The sequence below is a fragment of the Typopeltis vanoorti genome, chromosome 8 (genome assembly GCF_054136105.1).
Source record: "Typopeltis vanoorti isolate ZY-2024b chromosome 8, IOZ_Tvanoo_1.0, whole genome shotgun sequence".
Taxonomy (NCBI): Eukaryota; Metazoa; Arthropoda; class Arachnida; order Uropygi; family Thelyphonidae; genus Typopeltis; species Typopeltis vanoorti.
Window position 1 is genome coordinate 112,482,554 of NC_143556.1, and position 25,450 is coordinate 112,508,003.

The 25,450-nt window shown below is 35.5% G+C and overlaps 1 protein-coding gene across 12 annotated transcripts in view; it reads right to left on the reverse strand.

The window, feature by feature from the left end:
- The window catches only part of LOC150104289 (zinc finger protein 703-A-like), a 603,572-nt gene that overhangs the window by 208,715 nt on the left and 369,407 nt on the right, over positions 1-25,450 (reverse strand). For 11 of the 12 annotated variants that reach the window (XM_090396273.1, XM_090396271.1, XM_090396272.1 and 8 more), the window contains one exon: positions 4,341-4,508. The exons of the other annotated variant lie outside the window; for it this stretch is intronic. The gene's annotated coding sequence lies outside the window, so the exon portion shown is untranslated. The remainder of the gene's footprint in view (positions 1-4,340; positions 4,509-25,450) is intronic. 12 annotated transcript variants of the gene reach the window in all.

Consider the following 25,450-nt stretch of genomic DNA (forward strand, 5'->3'; position numbering starts at 1 on the left):
AGCTTACACAGCACGTAAGAAATGAAAATAATCAACAGATCCAAAGTAGATTTTGGAAGGGTCAAATGCACTAAGCTTTTCCCTCGCCAAACAGTAAAGAGATGGAAACAGTACAAAGCTTTGCAACTTTGTACTGTTTCCATCTCTCTCTCTCTCACACACACACACACACACACACTCACATACACACATCCTGATGGTACAAAAGTAACATCTCCTTATGATGAGGGGACCGCTTAGCTTGAAGTTTTCCTCATTTCTTGTATAGACGACCAAGATTCTCACTATTCAACAATATATCCACAGTATTCCACTTCAGAACTTTCACCAGAAGGACATCAAAAAAAGACGCAGGGCCTTCATACCAATACGTCTCATGAACCTGATATGTATCCAGTTGTAGTAAAAACTTGTACTCCAAACTCGCACTCATTTCGTATTGTCTCATCAAACTGGCATCCATCGACCAGCTTGGAGCCAGCTTTCATTCACTATTCTCGTTCTACAGCAAAGTTCGTAACCAGCCTCACCCACTTTTTGCATGCAGGCCATGGAAAAGTTTCTAGAAGCTTACGTGGTCCTTCTTTCTATTTGCAAGATATTTGATTGAATTTCGCATCATCGCTTTCTTCAGACTTGATCAGACTACTGTTTTCATTCTTCAGATACTTGTTATCTTGTTAAAGAAATATTCCACATAAAAATAAAAGCTTTCATTCCTCACTCTGTTCAAAATTCCCATCCTATATCCATACAATAGTTCAAGAAGTGTGCCAGAGCGGTCCAAGAAAAGCAATCAGTTTATCACAAGTGGCTGGAGACCAAAACACCAGCTTCCCCTGCAGCTCAGACATTTGCCCGCAACACTTGGAAAACCATCATTAAAAAGGATTAAGTTTAACTCTAACAAGAACAACATAGAAAACTCGCCTTTGCCACTGGATGCTTCGCCTGCTAGTCTCTATCCAAAGCTATTTGGATCAATGTTTCACGGTTGTGCTACTTCCTCACTCTAACGGTAGAATTGCATCATCATTTAAAGAAAAGTAACGTCCTGTATTCATTCTTCTAAGTCCTCTATAACCATGGCAAATTTCCTCCATCTTTGCTTAGCATATTTCATCTCATACCTTCCACAAGAAAGACATCAGCAAAATTTTGAAAAACTTGAATAGCACAAAGGGAAGCTGTTCTGTTGGAATGCTACCTATTGTGTTCAAAGAGATGTGTTCCGCAACTAACACACGTTCTTCATCATCACAGCATGAAAGCAAGTTTTCTACAGCTAGTTCCCAAAAAAAGCTGATGAATGTTTACCATTAACTATTGACCTATTGCTCTGACCTCAATTTTGTTCAAAAAAATGGAGAACGGTATTAACGGTCAAGTTCTTCGACACTTGGAGAACTGCCATTTAATTATTGATTACCAGCATAGATTTCTTCCATACAGATGGTGAATCAGCATTAACAGATATTCCTGTTAATGCAGGTTCCCTTAGGGCTTTGCCATTTCACCAATCCTCTTCTCGAACTTACTCATGCTAAACCTTTCTTTGGACAATCGTACAGCATTTCTGTAGTCATCAGCTTCAAAAAAAAAAAAAAAAAAAAAATTGGATCCTCTTCCGTTCAAGACAGTACTTAACCAGTTAATTGCTCTATAAATCGCAAATTTCAAATATCTACAGATATTTCTATTGCCACTGTTCAGCAGAATCAGCATGCTTTATTATAGAGTCTCCGTAGCTTAGTCGGTATAGACGAGTATTTTGGTCGAAAAGACCTAGATTCGATTCCCGTCCAGGACCTGAGGAACCTTTATCTGGTCTCTTTCGATTAAAGGTGAGTTAGCCGGTCTCATACGGGAGTAGGCAAACCGTCCCCATGAACACACACACACACACACACACACACACACACACACTGATCTACAGTCATAAAATTGATACTTAATCCCTCATTAGAAGGGCTCCACTCGACCTAAGGGACGGGGGAAGAAAGGGGGGAATCCCATACGAAATAAATAAATAAATAAACATCCATTATACCTTCTATTTCTGGAAGATCTATAGCAACTTCAGTAAAAAATGATCAACAACCCTTTACAGTCGAACTGCATACTTACCGAACCTGCTGCTATTTCCAGTTATCCAGTTAGACATTCTATCCATCCTCAGTTCTGCGAAACAACGTCTCCCATGAAGTATTTCCAAAGGACCACAACTTCCAGCAGTTTAAGAAGGACATCAGCGGATTAATTTGCTCCTGATCCCTAAACACAAGGTATTTATCTGCTTCCACACGAGAAGCTCTTCTGTCTCTCGTGTGTGGAAGTAATATTTCTCAAAAGATAAAGTAAGGCTATAGAACAGCAAAAGTGAAATGCTAAATTTTTGGACGCTGATAAAGCAATAATTGTTATATATTTAGGCCAATAGAGTTTTATGATAGTACAGTTCTAAGAAGAGTAATCTTATCTTGACTAGAGATATGGGTATTCTTAAGGTTGTCTCAAAAAATAAAAAATAAAAAAAAAGCTACTTTTGTGGGAGATAAGGCAGAGTCTGGTTTCCTGACGTTGAAACCCGACAAAGTTACCTGAATCCAATCACATGATGGTTTGGAGATCAAAATGTAGGGCAGCAGAGATTATTGTTCTGAAAGTTGGTGATTTATGCAGTTCAAGGTTTCTGAATAAGAAGTGCAGTGTGCTGTCATCAGCAAAGCTGTGTATAGTGTTGAATCAAGTGGAGTATATTATTGATATACAGAACGAATAAAAGTGAACTAATAATAATAATAACATATACAGTCTGTACCGTCAGAAAGCTGGTGATCCAATTGCAAAATTCACGAGACAGATCAAATGATCAGAGCCTACTTGATAGACCTTTCTGCTGACTTAAGATTCGCCGCATTTTCAATTGTATCAGTCCAGAGATGATTGACGCAGGTGAAAAACATAATAGAATCTATATGGCGATCATTCATTAGTTGAGCGCCTTTAAGATGGTGAAAGAATTGCTAACGGTTCTATCACTTTAAGCGAGAGAAATGAGCGATGATGATAAGGATTTGTCATCCTTCTTAGGAGTAAGTCGTGCATAGGCCAATTTCCATGCTGCAGGATTAGATACCAGCGGAATACGAAATCATAAAAAAGGCGACATAGAATGCGAGTTAACTCTGGAGCTCACACACCTTTAGGATGATTGGAGAAATATGACTAAGACCAGGCGAATGTTTGGTATCTAATTTGGCCAGGATTCTTCTGATCTCTTCTGATTGTGTGGTGCGTGTCTGGGATGGTTAGGGAAGCATTGGCCAGAGTTGGTTATCCTGGAATTGGAGAAGTAAGGAAGTTAGCTACTTATTGTAGGTGATAATGCAATACGATCACTGGAGTGAACGGTTGGGAGCAATGTAGAGCAGAAGTGGAGGCAAGTTTCCTGCTTTTGCCTCTTTCACAATTCATTCTGGATTGCAGTCCAAAATTTATGTGTATGCTTTAAAGAATATGCTTCCTCTTAAGCACTTTATTTTGCATGCATGTCAATCGCAACCATTCTGGACATCGCCAACATTATACATTCTCTGCAAAGCTGAAGTTATACAGAGAATGCATAACATAAGCTTTAAGGAAATTTAAGTTTTTGAGGAAATGTATTAACAAATACAATAGCAACTTATTGGATTTTTGCTTTGGTATAATAAAGTAAAGAAGGATTTTTCAGGTATTTTATTAAATGAAAACAACTGACATGGATCACTACTGTTAATCGTTTTGGCACCCACAAATGATAAGCAGTAACAATAATAAGTAGTTATTATTAACCCAAAGAGCTGACGATAGCGACTGTTATATTTCTCAGTAACTTTATCAAATAGCATAGAAATTTCTCCTCTCTTTTTGTCTGTTTTCGTTAAACGAACAGAAGATCGTGAGGACTAACTTTTCGTTTAACGAACGTTTGATTAACTGCAGTGTAAAGTGATTTTACAACTGAACATCCTTATCACTATTGTAGCAACTAAAAAGCTCATTGCGTTGCACTCTTTGTAATAAAAAGTAATAAAATAAATTGTAGTAAAAAGCGATATCAACTATCGCAGAGAACGTTAATAAATATAAACAGAATATTTTCTAATTTAGTATTTTTTTTAATATTTTGTGTGCGCTATCATGAACTAGATTGATTGAAGCACTAATGATAACAAAAAAGAGGATTTTAAACAGCAATGAAAAGTAGGAGTAACGAGGAAAAATATTCCGAGAAATGTGAATAAATAAATATATAAAAAAAGTTTTGTTATGCAGAAAGGCAATTTTTTCTTTACCTTCAATGTATAACTTTAATAACTGCGCCTTTCAATATTTCTTCATAGAATGACACGTTATAATCCTGCAGCGAAATCCTTCGAACAGCAGGAGGCTTGTAGCCTTTTATTTATTTAGTTTTTTCTACTTGTGAACCACATTTTTGATATCTATACTCTTCGGCTCTTCTGGAAAAAAAATAAATAAATAAAAGTAATATATTATATATTTGTGGATTTAATTTAAAAAAACAGTATGACGATAATAACATCAGGTAATTTTACTAAAATGATATTTATGAGAATCACACCTACGGAAGGTTATAAAGTAATTGTAAATTAGCACCATAGGCAGACTAAGGACTAGTTAATCCAGTTGCCATATTCTAGAGACTATACATGGAATCCAATAAGTCCATGTTTGATCTCTAGAATATGTCATATCTTCATAGCTCCCCGACTAACAGCTGCGGATTTGTATTCCATTATAGAAGGAATGTTCGTAAATATCTTGGAATTGTATATGAATTTCATTGTCTAGTGTGCGAGACCACCACCACTTTGCTTATTGAAGGTCTGAAGTGGTTTGAAAAACTATCGACTTGATATGTAGAGTAGGGTTTCCGCATTATATTATAACCTTCTCTCAATCACGGTATACTAGATGGTATACTAGGTTAAACCCTTTCATCGTTTGCGGATTCGTATAAAAAAGTGAGACCCGTTTCAACCAAGTTCGTCTGATTTCATTCAGAAATATTTTTAGTGAAAATCAAGGAGAACACACCACAGTAGACACCACATTTTCTCCCTATTTCTCTCGATATGACTTTTGTATGTATATGTGCGTGCGTCAGCCATAGATTTGATGGCTTGGGGTCAGTAAACGATATTCAGCAGACATTTTTATACATTCCGAAAACCGATTTGAGTAAATGTTTTCAACATTTACAGAAACGAAACCTTCTGCAGCAAAATGTATTTCTGCTGAAGGGCGCGTACTTTTGCTGAGACTAAACTAAACATCAATCTGGAAAGGTTGTCGAATAGACTTCTGTATGTGAAAAACAAGAAGAGATAAATAAATAAATAAAAACGATGAAGAGGTAATATTGATGTATTCTCTATGTTGTACTTTTTACTTTTCTCAACACTTTCTACCCTTCTTCATTTAATACACATATTTTAGCTTCATTTTTTATCTCCATCAGGTTTTGCATATATTTGCGAGCAACTCTATCTCGCAAATTATGTGCTGATTTCAGATCTGACATCTACAGGGGGCCAATAACATTACTTTTCTGTCGGATACAAAGTAAAAATCATGGTGTTTCATTTACTATTTTGAAGAAAGGTTTGCAAGGGAGAAAAAAAAAAAAAAACTAACAGCGCCTGCTTCAGGTGAAATATACAGTGCAGAGTTATGAGTGAGGAGAACGCATGTGGGCACCTGGGAGTAAACAGACGTTCATAACCCCGCGTATCGCCGAGAAAGTTTGCCTTTAACAAAGCAGATGTACGAGGTGACATTTTAGCAAGAACCTGACACTTATAATCTAGAGAAAATTGTATGTCACACCGGTGGAACATAATGGTTCCCGTCCGACGCCTAAAGCTATAACGACATACTTTATGACAACGTTGTGACATTAAATGGCCATAAATTGTGGATTATTACACAATAACGGACTTAATCTCCTCTAAAGCGATAGGAGCTTCAGCCTCTTTATTGCCCCTGTGAAATACTGCTTACCAGGGTAGAACTGTGTATCATAGTCCGTGGCGGGAGCAAAGGAGGCAGCTTCCTGCCGTGGGGGGTTGTTTATGTTACCACATCACTCCTAGGGATTCGGGTGTATGACGCTCCTGACCCCAAGTACAAACTCACGGTCAGATACCATGCAAAAATAAATAATAGAATCTGCATACTTTGCAGATGATATTTTTTTCTCGCCGACTTGTGGTATCCTGAATAAGCTCTATTAAGAGAAAAATCTTATTTTGATTTCGACAGATCAAATAGATTGTTACTGACTACTGAAATTTAAATGAAATGATAACAGCCAAAATAATAATAATTCAATTATGTATTTGATAAATCTCAATAGGCTTAGCCGACTTCTGATCATAAAGATTACTATTTGATTCTTTTTTTTTTCACAAACTCTTCTTAAAAATAATAATAATAAAAATACTCATTCCACTGATAAATAGATAAACTGCTATAAAATTTCAACTAAATGTACGTAGTTGTATCAAATATAATAGCATTAATTTTTTTTTCACATTACAGTACAGATGAACTGACTTTCTGAATATAGACAAATTTCACAGCTCTTGTACAGGAAACGTAAAATAGACAGAAAACGGCAGCTACTTTTATCTCAATAAGGAAATATATAACTGGATTTATATATATTTACATAAGGATAACAGTTTCATTGAATAGACTTCATTTAAAAAAAAAATGACAATTTTTAAGTTTTAAGAAATCCTCAAAGTGTGATTTTCAATTAGATTTTGTGAGTCTGAATTCAGTCCAATTAAATTCTGAATTTTTCTTCTTTTTTTTCTTCTCCTTTTTTTTTTCATCCACATATTCGATTAAACTCTTTCCCATTTGATAACGCCATCGCTCTATCTCTTTGCGATTATCTTCATTTTCCACAGCGTGAAAAATCAAAGAGAGTTCAATAGAAGAACGATTGCAGGAACATTTCACTTGTGCTTTCTCTTTTAGGAATAATGAGTTTAGGTTCTATGCTTTAATGTTATCTCTCCTAGGACCAGTTCAGGTAACGATTACTCCCGCAATGGTCTTTGTTACCTGGAGATGAAACTCCACACTTATATATTTACGAAACAAATAGCGCTGTCATATCGATTAAGTGATTATGGAGAGAAATGTCATACTACTCGAGGATTACAATTACCGTATCAACAGACATGTTTAATACTTCTTATTTTTAGCTTCACATCTGACAGAATTATGTTACCTTCCTCCACCCCGACTCTCGCTTGTACTTATTTATCTCTTTTACAGATAGATCAATCAGATACCTTTTCATTTCAAAATGCATAAAAGTCACGAAGTTTATTTAAATGACATTTTTGTTCACGAGAAAGAAAAATTGAAAATAAAAATGTTGTGCACGAATCCATTAAATTATATTCAGTAGTTGCCGTGTGTGTGTGTGTGTGTGTGTGTGTGTGTGAGAGAGAGAGAGAGAGAGAGAGAGGGGAAAAAACTTGAAAACAACAAGTTTTCAGGTTGTGCGAAAAGTTGACAGGAAGAAGGAGAGAAGGTAAATAAATTACTCTATCAGCCAATAGAATTTCGTTTTTGAATAGTTGAATCTTGGTTAAAAAACCGTACGCCTTTTTATACTCGTGTACCAGACAAAAATAAGAAAAAAAAACTCCCAGGAAATCTTGTTATTATTCTTGTTCTATCTGTAGTTAAAACATCTGCACATTTCACATCCCAAATGTTGTAAAAAGAATCGCCCTTGAACGCTACGTTTGTAGGGTCTTTCTTTATTTTATCTCTATTATTTCCTGATGGCAACCATACTTACTGCAAAGCGTCATTAATCAAGTAGCCTGACAGTAATGGATGACCAGACTTAACACAGGTTTACAGCTCAGTCCATCCTTACTCGTAGAACCAGCAACATGCGAGCCAAAACATAGGAAAAGCTCCAATGAGATACACTTTGGCAGTTCTGTCTACTTTAATGGGGAAAAAATAATAAAAAAAAGTACTAGCAATCATTTAATCTGTCGATTGCACAAGGGAACAAATTTATAAAAATTATCAACAATTTCTTGGAGAATATTAAAATTGTAATTTAGTTGTTATCTGAAACACACCTAAATTTTGGAAAATTACGTACATAAATCATTGGATGTTTTTAATAAGTGCGTCCCCGTCGTTGTATGTACTCATTTGCTTGTTAAAATGAGCATAATATTGAAATGTAAATGGCGGTTGGGCGCCACATATTTACACCACTGCTAATATTTCTGAGTTACATTTTTATTACCATTTTTACTGAGAGTTGTTTTAAGAATATTTTTGTGATTTTTTCATTCTCGTATTTTAATGGCTGCAAATGATTAATTACCGTTTTTTCTTATTAAAATTTGAGTTATAAAATCTTATGGCTTTATTTTTTTAAATGCCTTAAACCTCTAAGCAGTCCGCTCTACTTCAGTAAGATTTTTCCCCAGTTCAAAACAATACAAAAGTTAGAATTATAAGAGAAGAAATATCACAACGGAAAACACAAATGAATGAAACAGCAGTCAAAAAAATGCCCTTAAATAATAATAAATTTACATTTGTAAGAAGATATAATCCAACTCGATAACTGACGAAAGAAAAACTTCCATTGTTTTTCCTAAAAGAAGTCATTTCCAGGAAATATTAAAATCTTTTTTCAATAATATTTCCTTGTTTGGTATTCCGACAAATTTAAAACAGAGTGGAAACTTGTTCGTGCATAACTAATCCCTTTGATTCATCGCATCACGACCTATGATTAACAGCAAATTACAGGATTAACCATAGTGGTACCTACAATTTTATTCTATTTTATTTTTAACATAAAGAGTGGCTACACAAATAACAGCATATAGAGAAGAAATAAAAAGTAGAGTAGGTGATGAATTAGCATCGATGGTGCGCGAGTTATTGAAGTCACTTAACCGATGAAATTGGAAGGATGGATAAAGCATCACGTGACGCATCTATGTCTCAAGATTTTACGTGTGATTTTACGTGTAAAAACCCTAACAACACCATCGTCTCTGTATAGCATATATAAAAATACACATGCACATTGGATAAAGGATTATACCATTCATTACATGAACATAATGAACTATGAAATGATATAAATGTGGAGAAATCCTGGTTTCGTATGAGTCTCTTTCATTTATATCATCATAAATTATTTAGAGATTTATTATAATTAAGTGAATTTCTCCGAAGACCGTTGAAAGAAGTCATTTAACAATTGTAACATCACTTAATCATACAAGACGGTAATAACAACGAATGTCAAATTCAAAGTTATACAGACAGCTATTTTTGTCATTTAAGTTTTATTGGCTAGTGTTCTTTGGATGCACCCAAGGCATTTTCCCGTTCTCTACAAAAACTTCGTGCTGTAGAAAGTTCAGAGCGATGACGTCCTCAGCTAGATAAAGCGAAGTTGAATACGTTACGAAGTACACGTGATCTCAAAATTATGAACCATAAAAAGACAGGTTTTATTTACTGAAGGAAATCTTGCGGAATCTTAGGCTACCTGATGATTCTTGGCACGTAGCGTCAACACCTGAATCTCTCGTAATGTGGAACACATTTTCTCACAGTGAGAAATAGCCATATCTGGTTTCCGTGACACATCAGAAGAGAAAATGGTTTTCCAAACTGCTTGAAAGCAGACTACGCACTTAGCAGATATCATATCGTGTTGCCGAACTAAACTTTCCAAAACCAGTTTCCCGTTTTTTATGAGAGAAGGGACTTTTTCGGAGGGGCTTTTTTTTTCCTTAGCAGAGCAGACATGTAGATTTACAGCGCAGACAAGGTGCATTGAAAGAAATATATTTCTTTATAAATTTTCATAAAGAATGGCCTGTAGTTTTGCGAACTGCAACGTTTTACGTGTCAAATTTCTTTGTTTCAAGCATAGCCTTCCGTCTATCGAATAGATGGAACTATCATCATGTAGATGGCGTTAGTCTCGTGAATCAGTTGGTCGACAGAAGTCACAAATAAAGCAACCAAACAGCATTTTGAAGAATAACTATCAAATTTGAATAACTATCCTACTTGAGTGATGCAAATACAGTATATGTTTCCAAGATAGGGGTGGGAGGGGGTAGAAAATATTATTCTATTTATCCAATATATTAAATTATTTTTAAAATGACAGAAAGTGCCGTGATGGCCAAATTTACAGAAAATTTGACTATCATCAGGATAGTCCCATGATTTTCATCTTCTTTTCCTCCTAGATTTTCTTGATTGATTTCTTTTTTGGTACTTTCTGAAGAAAGGGCGAAAAGTGGAGCAAAAACTGGCTGACAACTAAGGGATAATTAAGTCAAAGGCACTTGTGGATGAACAATAGAGGTAATGACATGATTGATTAGAACCTATCGATTTGGAAGTTTTATAAAGTAAGCCAAGATCCCCCGATCCCTTTTTCTAATTCGTTCATTAGTGGTGAGCATCACTGCTTTGTTAATATTACACTTCTGACCATGGTGCCTAATTTTTTTTTTAAATACATCTTTTCTCTTGTGATTTTATCCCAAAAGAGTCAAGATAAATAGGACTGCCTCTAAGACACAAAAAATAGATTGCAGCGTTTTACAGAATGGTAATGAAAATATTTATAATTAAAACGTAACATTTGGTAAATGTTACGTCACAGTTTGAATTCCTTTATACATCAACAAACATGGATTATCAACTGGGAAATTAATATAACAAGTTAATATACAAGTGTATTAGTACATCACAATACTCGTAGTATTGTGATGATAAGAATCCTAAATGACTGTGAAATAAAATATTAAACCATCCACATCAATGAAAATATCCATCAAAATGAAAACTGGAACTTTATGCACCATCCGTCATTTTGATATACACTTGACACGCTTTCAACAATTCGCTTGGAAAATAAGAAATTTGTTCAGGTGGCAAGGATCTCTCAACTTTATCCCTACAGAATAAGCGGAACTTGCATTGAAACAAAAAAAAAAAAAAATCTCCACTTTGAAAGATCTGGTCAAACTGTTTGGTTTGCATACACAGCTATTACTGTTCATTACCGCAACTACAAAGCAAAAGACGGTCAAGGAAATTTATAATTATTTATATTCTATTTATATTGTTTTAGGAAATGTTTTTCGATATAGAAAGTAATGCATTCATATAAGGAAGGGTAGAAGGCTATTCCGTTTAATACACAGAGATGAATGCTTCCTATTATCATACAATCTCTACAATCACTTGCAGGATAAAAGAAGTGGCATTTTATTAAGTACATCAACATTATAATTGATAATTCCACAGGTTCTTCAGACGAATATGCCGGTTCCAGCTATGACAGTTGTATTATTATTACATAGTATAATAATAATAATAATAACAGAAGTTGTATTATTATTATTATTACGTGACATCTCCTGGGAGTCCAAGGACCCATCGTTGAGGGCACTCTACTCTAAATCGCTAAATACATCTCAACCCTCTCCACTACTACTGTCCATGCCATCATCACCAACAACAGTATTTTTTGTCAATAAATTGCATGTGTTCTCAAGGCCGATTTGTCTGTACGCGTGATGAAAAACCCGAGTTTCCGGGAGCTACCTTCTGATACTTCCGTATGAGATCGGCTAACTCACCTTCAACTGAAAAGCCATATATAAAGAGTGAATATCCAGAGGTTGTTGGTACGTGAACTTAATGGACTCAAGATACACTCAGTGTATCTTGAGTTCTCCTACAAGCAGAAAACATCGATGACAGTGCTGTGGCGGGGGCAAAATTGTTTGATATGACGCCGGAGGACGATTGTAAGACTTCCGTAGGCGAACCTAGTTCTCGTTTACTGAAATCAAGTTCTTCCACGCAGTCACCTGGATTAACTGGAATTGAAATTTCTTGGACCAAACGACCTTATCTAGTTTTGACGTTTCTGAGTGCCAGCTGTTGACAGCATATTGTTTTGCTAATGGCACTAAAAGAGTATGGAATCAGCAATGGAAATCAATGGACTCGTAATAGACGGCTATACTCCACACGCACGTTCAAAAATCGTCACTAACAATGAGCCACGTGTCTATTCTATCACAGCCAGGCACACTGAATCAAAAACTTCAAAGCAGTCTCAGCAGATAAGGTAAAACACATTCCTACGCGGCTTTCTCATCTCGGTGGAATTCTCAAAGAACTTTGATGTGAAGTGAGTTGAAAGCGAAACAGATTATGGAGTGGTGAGTGATCTGCCTATATTTTCTTTTTCCAAGAATTCTTTGCAGAATGCTTTAATGCATTGATTTTCCTCTGTGACATCCACATGACTATCAATTATTTAGAAAAGTTAATGCTGACCAGTATATACGAGTATAAACAACTATTTTCGGTTATAATAAATGCAATATAAGAGTGGGCAAAAGGACTTAACTTACTTGCAACAACACGTCTTGTTACTACCTCTAACTCACATTATTGTATGGTGTGCTCAACGAACGGTTGATTTTTCGAGGTTACCAGGCTAAAATTCCGATATTCAGAAAGAGAATAAAAACTACTTACCTGCATCAAATATCAACTAAGTCTGGAACCCTTCAATTGTAGACTAGAAAAAGCTCCCGTAAGTATATCCTCTTTTACTAGGCTACAATCGAACCTACATCCACTTATCGATCGTTCGTGGATATTACTGTGCGACCGAAAAGCATTTTATAGGCCATATGTTTTTTATAATATAGAGCAGGGATGGATTACATGGATTACACGAGATGATATTCTTGACACGTTGGGTTAACTATTATTCCAAATCGTTTTACTTAACAATCAAGATAAAGACAGCCTAATAGCAAACGACAGGTGCCACGACATCTTCAAGCTCTCACAAGCAGGGAAAGCAGTTACCAAAAAAGTTTTGAATTCTCACGATGACGAGAATTGTAGTCACTGATGCGTTGCGCTCATTGCTTCTGTTGATCGGGGTAAGCATGAGTGTGTGGATGTGTGGATGCGTACACGTATGAGTGTGCGGATGTGTGGATGCGTACACGTATGAGTGTGCGATTGCAAGGTTATATTTGAGTACTATTGCTTAGCGTTTTATTTATGTTGTATTTAAAACTAAATAAAAATTTCCTTATAAACTGTTTTACATGTTCAAAATAATACTGTGTGGGTTTCTTTAAAGCAGCCAAGCTTGTGATGGGCCTGTTGTTCATTTGCTCTTCAATGCGATTTTAAAAAAATACGTTTTATATGTTGTATGATAAAAGGAATTAATATATTTGAAAATTTTAAATTCATTAAAATAAAACTTAAATACATCACACACACACACACACACACACACTGCTTAGAAAGAAGTCAACGGACACCATTGTATGAGAAACAAACCGCCCACCTTAATAAGATGCAAGACCTCCTTTCTCTCCAATGAATGCAGCGAAAGGAGGCCCTAAATTCTATGCCCTCTACATAGCGATCAGTGGGAATTTTGGACCATTCTTCCTGAAGACATGTATTGAAGTCCTAGACTGTTGTGTGGCAGACGTCTCTTGATCCCAACCGACGCTTCAGTTCATCCCACAAATATTCAATAGGGTTGAGATTAGGGCTCTGTGGAGGACAGTCAAGTGTGGAAACGTTCATTTCAACAAATCACGCAGTTACAGCAGCATGCTGAAAGAGGCAATGGCCAGTTGCGTAAAATCTCCACAGAGTATAAAGCATTGCGTTATCCAGAACGTTCAAATACCTTACGGAGTTCAATGTCCGTGGCACCACAAACAGAGGTCTAAAGCTTAAGCAGGAAAAATGGGATCGTACCATCACACCGCCACCTTCGTATCTCATTGTTGGGGTTACGCACTCTGGTAAGAGACGTTCACTGAGCATCTGCACACCCACACTCTTCCATCTGCTCGGTAGAAGGCCGGTGATTCGTCGCTCCATAACACAATTTTCCAAGCTTCCACGTTCACGCTCTTTGCAGCACTCCATCATGTTGGTTCGGGTAATGTGAAGCTTGCATGTTGCGGTCCTACCATGGAAAAACCCATGTTGTGAGCCTCGGTTCGGAATGTTTTTGTGCAGATTTGTGTGTTCCAGTCGATAGCCGGAACAACGCCTCCACTTTATATAACCTATAAACACGTGACTCGTTACATGGCACGATGGACAAGGAGTCTGTTGACTTCTTTCCAAGCAGTGTGTGTGTGTGTGTGTGTGTGTGTGTGCTTGGAAAGAAGTCCGTTGACTTCTTTCCAAAAGGAAGTCAAGCAGTATCTATAATACCCTTCCCCCAACACACCCAACCATGACTCTTTGCAACAGAGCTCTAAAAGGCGGTCACAATTCTGGAAGTACTTGTGGTGTGTACAGCATTGTGGGCTCTGAATTGCAATCTCCTTTGGAGTTTTCGCCTGGGATCAACTAACCACTTCACTTGAAAACAGGCCAATAAATATTTGCTTTTCTGTATTTCTTGACGGGATTAAACTAAACTCTTTTGAATCAGAGACAAATGAATAGATAATAGATACGATTTAGTATAATTTTTAATCATTTTCCATTATTCTATCCTAAATCTGTATATAGCAAAACTGCACATGATAATTTTGAAATAGCTCACGAATTAATTACCAATGACACCACAACTCTGAAGAAAAACTCAGCGTTTAATTATTTTCAATTCAATTGGCTAGAAAAATCGCATACTTTCGTCTGATACCATTGGCCAGTTACCAAGGAAACATGTTACAAAGGATCAATACATTTACGTTATATCAGCAATCATCCTAAAGAATTCTGTTTCAGATTATCCTTTACTAGTGTTTACTTTACTTATTATACAACACTTTACGTGTTATACAACATTAAGGATACTTTAATTTTAAAAAAATCTATTTCTCCCAGTTATTTCTTTCCACATATCGCTCTAAAAGTAACATTTATATTAGTGATCAGAATATTGCCTGCAAGAACTGCTTTTGTGTTGAATTTTGGGAAAGAAATGATACCGAATGGAATTGCACAGTATCCGAATATAATGCAAAAAGGCATTGAATCAATGGTTGTTTTTGCACTGTTGTTATATCCCAACAACTTAGCGAATATATTTCAAGGATAAAATGTAAAATAAAAGGATCTGTTATATAACTGTAAATGACAAACAGTTTAAACCATGGATTTGTTACAGAGGAGAATAAGATATGCACCCCGCCAATGACATAAAAGAGTTAAATGTAATCAGTTGTTCGTATTGAGCTTAACATGCCTTAGTAATCACGCTTAATGTCTATTTCCGCATTGCAAATGTTTTTGGAGAATAATTTAATCATTACTAAGTCAGTAAAGCGGGGGGAGGAAGCTTTGATTTCATTTAGAATTCACTGAAAATGTCACAATTTGTATGGATGTTGTTTTCTGAAGAACATTCGAGGTTTATTATTCTCCAATTTATGATAATTTTATGTCTTGATAATATATAATCACACTACCTGACTAGAAAAATGGAAATGTTACTTCGATACCGTGTACCGTCTTCGCGTGTCTTACAAGAATAGATCGAATTGGCATTGAATGCGACTCCAAATTATGGCCAAAATAACTAAAGATGTGAAGTCAGTATTATTGCTAACTTGGTAGATTAGCTAGTGTTTGATTGTTTTAGTGGATGAAAAACCCTGTCATTTCCACGTTCAAACTGAACGTACCATGTTTTAGTACGTTCAGTTTAACATCCTGCAGATTTTCATCTGTGTGGAGATCTGAAGACTGGAGGGAGGCATCTAATGGACGGATGACTGATTTTGCCATCACATTCCCCAAACTTTTAACAGACTGGTTATTTAAAAAAAAAAAAAATCATTATTACGTACCTATGTGACGATACTTTGGTATCTCCTCCTCAAATAGATCAGTGTTCCCTGGTTGCATGAGAAATATATTCCCGTCGAAAGCAGACGTCCTGTATTTAATCATTTTTGCCCAATTTTGCAATGCTAGCATATGACAAAATGATTTCTAGTATTTCTATTTCCTCTTGTGCTTTATTAACAGTAAGTATCAGGAAGTTAATTAGATTAAACATTTTTCCAGCTTGGAAGTGCAGTATTGGTTATTGCTTAAGACCGGACGTGAAATACTCCGATCTGATAGCGATTTCCTAGCTCACACAGATTTCGTGTTAAATACTGTGATGCAAATGGGGATGGTTACTGTTTGTTTTTCAGGTCAGGCAAGTCACCCATTACATCTAGAATCTGAACTCTCTGCAGATGGATGACCATGTCAGATATTACTGACAACATCAGCTAACCTCATTATTTTAAACATTGCGGATAATATAAATAAATAAATAATAAAAAAACTTGGCGAATTGATAAAAAAAATTGAGATACTGAATTTCTTCAGTATATCAAGTTGCACTAAAAAGTGAGAAATCAGAAAAAAAGTGCAATCGTTAACAGAAAACTAGTACTGATGATAAAGAAACTTTGAAATGAGGAATTTTAAGATGTGGAGGATTTTTTTACTGTTTTTTTTTCTTTGGATCTAAATCGAAAACTTTTCGAAGTCGGTTCTATTTCCCGAATAATGTTTATAATAGCAAATTTAAGCAGTAATATGTGCTTTTATTCTGCGTTGTCAAGTTAATTGGTTTGTTAACCGCCAACAAGAAAGTTACATTTTTTATGGTAACTTGCTCTATCGGAAAAGAGCCCAGCCAATCATAAGAGGGATCGGTTATTACAGGCTATTCTGTTACCACCATCTCTTTTACCTTTTTCCATTTTCTACCTTTATCAAAGAGGGCAAACACGTAGCACGCGAAAAGCCTCGTCCTGTCAACGCCATGCTCGACTTTCCACTATTGACAGCAGTGGGAGAAGGCGGAAAGGGGGGTGGGGAGTTAAGGAGGGAACTCTAGAAGTACTGATCATGAACGAAGTGAAGCAATTTGCAACGTCCGGGTCACCACTTGAGCCCAAGCGTTTGATGCACATAACGTTGAGATTTGATCCAGCGGCATTTTCTTTGTGTGCTCTGCTGTTTGGCTTTATGATGGTGACGCCAAACCTCGGGAGGCTCAGAGGCTTGCGCTTACGTGACATAAAGCCCTTGAGTGTGATTCAGCACATTTAATGTTGCTCTACACGTACGTGCCGGTATTAGCTCCTTCTGGGAGGAGATATATTGTGGACGATTCCGTTATCGAAGAAGAAAAAAAAAAAAAAAAGAAGAGGAAGAAGGAATTGTGGCTCGCAAAGAACAAATGTTGCAGCTTGGATTTCTACCGCGTGTGGTGAGATACTTGTGATATTCTATTACATTTAACAAATGCAGTCTGCAAATTGTTTCTTATTCCTTTTTTTGGAATAATCTGGAACATTGACTGTTTGGAGAATCAGAAGGATTAAGATGGATGTATAATTTTCTGCTCAGATGATGATTTCTTCAAACATGCGCTGTGTTAATTCTGTGGCTATCACTTCCCATTTGTTATTTACGCTAACAACCTATGTGATGCTTTTATGTTACGTGTCTCTTGTGTGATGTCTTCTTATCAATAATCAAAAATACATTAGGTCAAAATTATGTATATTTAAATACTGTACTGATAACGATAACACAGAAATCAATTTCCACAACTTGTTTGTTCATAAAAAGTTATTGCAATTAATTTGCTAATATTTTTTTTCTCACGCCGTAAATTTTTAACTATAATGTTTAGTAAACACATATATTTTATATATCATATAATATTTAATTTATATACAGACAAATTTGAATTTGAGAATTAGCTCTCTTTTGCCAGTTATTCAGTCACAAAACCACACGATTTTGCTTTGATTATTTTAAGGATAGCGCAATCACCCATACGATAGACAAAGTGACGATTTCTGTAAGGAATGATCTTCTTGACATAAGATTATGTTTAAATATTGTACCCGTGTGCGTAATCGTATACGTGAATAGCTTGCAAATACTCATATTTGCTTGAATATATATTATTAATGGCCAGTTACATGGTGGAACTTGTCTGGTTATCTTTATTTTTAGTTATATTTGTTACCCTACTACAGAAGATTTCTTGAATTTAGCCGACACCCATAAGTGGTGTTAAAATGCATTGGTGAATTCATTTACAACCATTAGATGATAGATAAATTTTATCTCCCAGTCTCAGGTAAATAAAAGATAGGTAATGATAAAGCTTAGCCACCATCAGCATATCTCTTACATTCCATGTTTCGATACTGCTGCAAAGAATTCTCATATGGTTGCCAGGAGTAGCTTTGTTCCTATTCCTGTAGGACACGGGATCCTGCTGTATGCTAGCTTGAGATCTGTTGCGTCACCTACGAGTATTCCCATTCCTTATAGGAAGAAAATAATTGTGGTTTTCTGGATTAGGATTTCCCTGGATATCTGGATTTGCCAAAAGCTATCTCATCATTGTTATTTCAGATGCTACTTTTATCATTTTTTTCTTTTTTTGCTAATGTCGCTTCCTTAACTAAGATTTGGCTATCCTTGGACTTGTGTGTCTAAGGATAGAGGTTAACTCCACCGGAAGCTTTGTATTCCAGCGACGTAGTTCTTCAGACTATTGAGATGCAATATGTTTCCTATCAATAGGCGATGTTTTCATGGTCATACATTATTAAGTTATTCATGTAAAATATTTATTCTAGCCTTCCTCTTCTCTCTTTAAATACTCCTTACACACACACAAGGTGAACTGCGGGACTACATAGGAAAAATTCACTGGTCTTAATTCATTTAAATACTGGAACAAAAATATGTAGTATATATAACGACTTTCAAACGAATATGGCACCATGAGAAATTGACCCGTTTCTTTCTTTCTTTCTTTCTCCCATGCCTGAATGTAAACAAGAATTAAATTATCATTTTATAACAGCAGCAATAAAAGGCTATATTTAAAGAATTATACTGTATGTATATAAATCATACTTGGTATCATGTTTGCTTTGTTCATAAAAGAAAGAAAAGAGCCCCACGATTTGTAACATACAGACATTTCTTTACTCAGCATAGATAATAACTATTGTAAATATTCTTGATAAATTGTTGCTTGGAATCACACATAATTCCTACTTATGCTTAATTTCAGGAATTTTTATTTCACTTTCTACATATTCTACATTGCTGACGGAGTGCAATTGGTGATGGTGAAATAATATTTACCTTAACTGATTAAGTATGTATTAGCACTAACCTCAAAGAGTGATGTGGATCTTGAACATCTGATTACGGAAAACATAGAAATTAACATATAGCAAGCAGTTGGCCGAATGGCGAACTTATATGTTCTTCAACCAACAGTCAATGAGTTCAAACCCTGTTGTATATGTGGATGACTCTAATTATCTTTAGATGGGAGACGAATTTCATTGCCTAGTTAGACCATCACACCACTTACTGGAGGATTTAAGTGACATTAAAAAGTATCGTGTGGTTGCCAAGGTAATCAGAGAGACCCCCACACTAGAGACCAAAAATATAATAAAGAAAGACAAAAATAAATAAAATATTTAAAAAATTCTTGGCAGCTCACAGTACTAATGTTCTATTGGTTTTCGACCTTTCTTGGGTTTAGTCGTATTAGAAAAAAAGAAGCGATGTGAATTAGATGTGACGCTAATTAATAAATATGACTAGAAACTGTTACTTACCAATGAAGAATTAAATTTAAATATCTGCATTTAGTGATTCTGCCGTGCATAAAGTTTAGTATATGAACTGCATAAATATCACAATTACATGCAAGAAATCAAGTTTCAAGAATAAGAATTCAAAGAAGTAAAAATGATTTTCAGAATTGGAGAAGTGGTAGAGACAGCGGCTGATTGATACTTAATGAGACAAATAAGTCCTAAACATATCAAAAACAGGAGATTCAAGTTGGGCGTCATCTGGCGAAACAATTAAGATAGATTGTGACATTAATTGGCGGTTTAGTTTAAAACCGGGACTCTGTTTGGAGGTAGGTGAAGTGAATCGCATCATTTAAGTTGATATTTATGTCACAAATGTTGGTGAAGAGAATGTAGAAGATATTTTCATTTTGCCATGGAATGGTTCGGACACACGTGTTCTGTCATCATTGGCATTTCCAAGATTTTCGATCGTGTTTTTAATCAAGGACTGCTTTGCAAACTGCCTTCCGTTGGTCTACCTGCAATTCACACCCCTCGTATCAAGATAATCCTCGACCAGCGCCTTAAACCCTGATCCCTTCCGGCATCCTTCAGTGGACAAGGATGATCTAGTGACCTTCAATGCCCCTCGTCTTTCCTCACCCTTACTAACTTCAATCCAAAGAGAGATATCTCGTTGGACTGATATTCACCTTCGACCTCTCTTGGCACAAACACATCACATCAATAGCTTCCTTAGCTTCTAAAAACTTCTAAGCATTCTTTTCCGCTCAAGAAGCTATTTTATATTCACCCAGTTATTAATCCTATACAAATCCCAAATCCGCCCGTCTTTGGAATGCTATTCACACATTTGGGGTGGTGGTGCATCTAAAACCTCCTTAAAAATTCTTGATGCTGTCCAGAGGAGAACAATTTGACTAATAGATGATCCTTCCTCATAGGCTCACTTCAACCTCTATCTCACAGACGCAGCATTTCAGATCTGTCTCTTCTGCAGGTACTTTCATGATCTCTGCTGTAGTGAATTGGCAAACATCATTCCTCCACTTGCTGTTGGGCCTGCTACCTTTAGAGTACAACTGCTGCTTCTCTTCCTCATTTATTCCATCTACCTGTCTTCTGGAACAGCCTTCTTCGTGATGTGTTTCCCAACAATTTCAAACCTGCAGCTCTTTAAGAAGAAGAAGAATGTCAAAAGATTTCTTCTTTCTCATCCTCATCTTCACCTCACACACGGCACTAATGTGTTATAGGTTCTTGTATCTCTCGTGTGTGGAATAAATATTAAACAAATTAAGTTTTCTGAATTTTAAGGGGGGGGGGAGTTGAGTTTTTTTTATTTTATTTTTACCCCAGTGATAATATATATCTATTTAGTTCTTCCTTTAGATCTCCAATAAGTGCGATGGGAGTGTTTCACTATTCGATGAAAGCCATCAAGTTATCCTTTGTCGTCAATAGCTACAAAGGGGTTAACTTGACCCGGTGAGGCTACCTAATGTGCATCATTGACCTTTATCATTTTAGGCATTTTAAACATTTTTATTTCTCCTATTATCGTTTATCATACTGCTTTGATCATTTCTACTGGAAGTCCACCTTCGCCTGGCCTTTTTTTCTACCTTTTTTGTTGCATTTTTGTGATATTCTTCTTGTTGTTGTTCTAGCTTTCCTGTAATCGTGTTTTCAACAGCGATTGTGGCGTTATACAATTTCTAAAAAAAATACTCTCTAGATCTTCTACTATGCTTTTTTTATCTTTAACATCTAGTCCATTTTGATCTTCAAGTGTTATTTCTTTTTCTTATTGTAAGATTGTTCCATACTTTAATATTTTTATTGTTTGTTGTTTCTTGTATCATTTTATCTTCCTTTTTATCTGCTTTATTGTTTTATTTAATTCTGTAAGTAATATCATATTTCTTTTCCCTCTTCAATTGCTTTTCATTTTTCTAACAGTTTTTTCCCCTCTGGTAGAATTTATTTTTAATCTTTTTATGTTTTGCGATCTTATTTGCTCCTTCTATATGGATCAAATTAAGGTTGTTTGTGTGTTATCCAACTATAGGTTTCTTTTCACCAAGTAATTTTATTGTTATTATTTTTTTATGCTTTTTTGGGTTTTTTTTATCGTTTTTACACGTTTTGTTATTTTCTCTCTCTCTCTCTCTAACATCTAAGATGACTTCCTTGCCTATTTGAGTCATGACTGAATATCCTTAAATATTCTTACATGAGATGGATAAAATATAGTCTAAGTCGCTTTTTCGTCCATTTTTTGGTTTGGTCTTTTCGAATGTGCTCATAGCATTCAACTGGTTTCTCGTGATAAAGTTTAACATTCTATTTTCTATTTCATTTCGTTCTCCTATTCCATTTTCCTCAATACACGAATGTTCATTTTTACACGGTCGTGCATTAAAATCTCCTAACACTATTGTGTAGGCTTTTGCTGTATTGTACTTTATATCATAGTTTTCTTCATAATCTTCATGACGCTGGTTGGTGGGTATATTTGTACAATTCTCCCCCCCCGACATTGGTACCATTATATATACGCTTTGTTATGCTTCTCTTTATAAGCAAGACTACTCCTCTCTTCTAGTAAAATACATTTCCCAATTTTAGTGTTATACATGCTTCTAATTTTCGTGACAATGGTCCATTCAAAATAGCAATTGGAGACAATTGCCATATGACAACTACCTATTTATATCATAATTCATAAGAGCAGAATTTCTTCTAAATAATTCGAGTTCCAGTTACCACGAAACATATAAACTGGTCGAATAAAACATGCGTGGGCATAATACGTTTGTTTCAGCGCCTTTGTTGCTTTAGCACAATTCTAACTAATCAATCACCCATCCTTTGTCTACTTGTCACTGACCACATCATTACCGTAACCTTATGCTGTCTACACAACCTGTGTAACATGTATTTTGGACTTTCATACTAACTCATCTTTCTCTATATCAAATTTATTCAAATCGTGAAGTAGAAATATTGGATTGACGTCATAGTCTACTACCTTCCTCAAATTTGTAACATCGACAAACAACCTGAAATTATCCGGCCAAGTGATTCACATGATATTCTTTATTTGGATTGTTTATTTATTTTTATTTTTTCCACGAGGAGAGCATTATAAATAATGCGCAGTGCCGTCGATAGGATGTAACATAGAGGCAGCTTGCCTCAGGGCGCGGCTTAATTAAGGGCGCTCGTTCAGCCATATTGCAGTAGGCGCTGTATTAGGGCAACAAGATATTTTACAACATCTGATGTAGATGCCATAGATTTATTTGAAGAATTAAAAATTCTTTCAAAAATAATACAGGAGAAAAGTGGTCCTCACCAAATTTTATCATATATATATATATATATCCACAATCTTGTAGAAATTTATCCCAACGTAACCACCCCTTAAGGATATTGTTAACAATTCCTATTAGCAAGTGCGGAAAGAAGTTTTCCAAGCTTAAACTGATCAAAAATTATTTGCGAACAGCAATGACCCAAGAAAGATTGGTTGGTCAAGCTACTATATCGATAGAGGCGGACGTAGCTTATAATTTAAATTTAGAAGAGCTTATAGACAGTTTTATTGTGCTATATCCCCATAGAGAAAACATTTAATTAATCTTATTATGTAATCGTTTTGCATTAACGTTTCTCTTGTAATAAAAACAAAACCGCAATTGGAGATTTTCTTATATTTTTGTCTTATAATCCATCAGGGGCGATATTTAATTGTTTGCCTCAGGGAACGATTTAATCTGGCGACGTTTAACTATAATTTATTATTCCGTAATTTCATGCACATTTTTTGTTATTATTCTATTCAGTTTTATTCATTTATTTGATTTTTAGTCATTCAATTTAGTTAATGAACATTAAAGTAAATGTTCTGATACTTCGTGCAGTCAAATGCGAGTAGTCCAATTCTGGCTGATTCGTTATATGCGAAACCAGAAACACAAATCTGAATATTGGCGGATTTCTTATAATTACTTATGATTATCAGAATGATAATAAATAAGAGTTATCTACTATAAATATTACACAACATATCAGACTGGAAGACACCGATTTTTGAGATACAGGGAAATATCGAATTAAAAAAAAAAAACTTAAAAAAAAAAAAAGAGGAATGCATGATAATCCCATCACTGTATATAAAAGTTTACTGCCCTAAAAAGTTGTTTTATAAAAATTTGAAGTCGTGTCGACTACACAAAAACTAAAGATGTTCTTTCTTCCCTTAATCCTTGCCCATCAATCATCATTTATTCGACGTCTAACATAAAACTAACTTTTAATAACTAAGGAATCCCGTCAATTCTTTAAGAACACAACACCACCCCAGTGAAAGAGATATTCGGTTAAGCCAGGAAATCTAACTTCTTGTTAAAGTTGATATAGGATTACCCGTGAAGGGGATTAGTTCAAAATACAGCATGGCGGTACCCATCGATCCTAACCAAAAAAAAAGTAAAGAAAAGAAAAAGCCTTTAACAAGAAATAGCAGAATTAAATCCTGTTGGCAACAGCTTAAGTCCGGAAGGTTAGTTCTGTAATTAATAGCAGTTATGGTAAACTTAACAGTATAAGGCACTGACGGAATCATTTGTCACGCCAGCTGAGGAAAACCTTCATATGGGATTCAACTCACTATCCACCTCGTACTAAATAGCCGTGACCAATATTAGCAGCTGATTAATTATAATCTGAATTTAAGGATTAATGCGAGATTAAGAGCTAGAGAAGAGTGTGGAGAGTGTTAACACACACAAAAAAGGGGAAAAAATGAGGCAGAAATGACAAAGGTAGAAAGAGAGGGAGAGAGAGGGGGTGGAAACAACAAGATGGAGAAGCAAACTAAGGATTAAGAGGATGCAGATAAGAACTCTGAACATTTAAAACTAAGCCGATGATTTTTTTTTTTTTGTAAGTTAAAATGAAAGGTAAACGACACACATATTAAAGGATTGCACCGTCTGTTTATGTTATGTCAAACACTAGCCTCGGATCCTTCTCGCCTCCGGCTGACAAGTCGCTTTGCGGCTATCAAAAAATCCTTGACACTCGGTCGTCGGTAGTAGAAACAAGAACGAAATAAATAATTGCTTAAAATTGATTTCATTTCTTAGAACATATAATACAATTAAATGTTAGCTATTGTGAAATTTTGCCCATGGAGTAAATATCACATTGCAATCTTGATCAATATTACTACCATATAAAATCACGACATCGGTTCATTGTTTATGTATTATTTCGTCATAAACCAAAGTTGCACAATAACAATAGAAAAATCGTTTGCGTAATCTACTTATTTGAATTACACATCGTGTTACACATAAAATTTAAAAAAAAAATACCTTTATATTAAATGTGCCTACATCCAAGTTTCACATTAAGCAACAGTTTTGTTAAACAATAAGATTTGCATGATACGATGTGCATAGGATCGAAATAAACTGCACTGTTCATTGCGGTTATTTTTATTTTTATTTATTTTTTTGTGTGTAAACAGATACAGAAAGAGCATCCTCTGAAGAGCAGGGTCCCGAAGAGGATGCTCTTTCTGTATTCGACCATCTGTCGAAATTTTTCACTGCCATTTCAGAGAACAGAAGAAGAGATTTGAAATC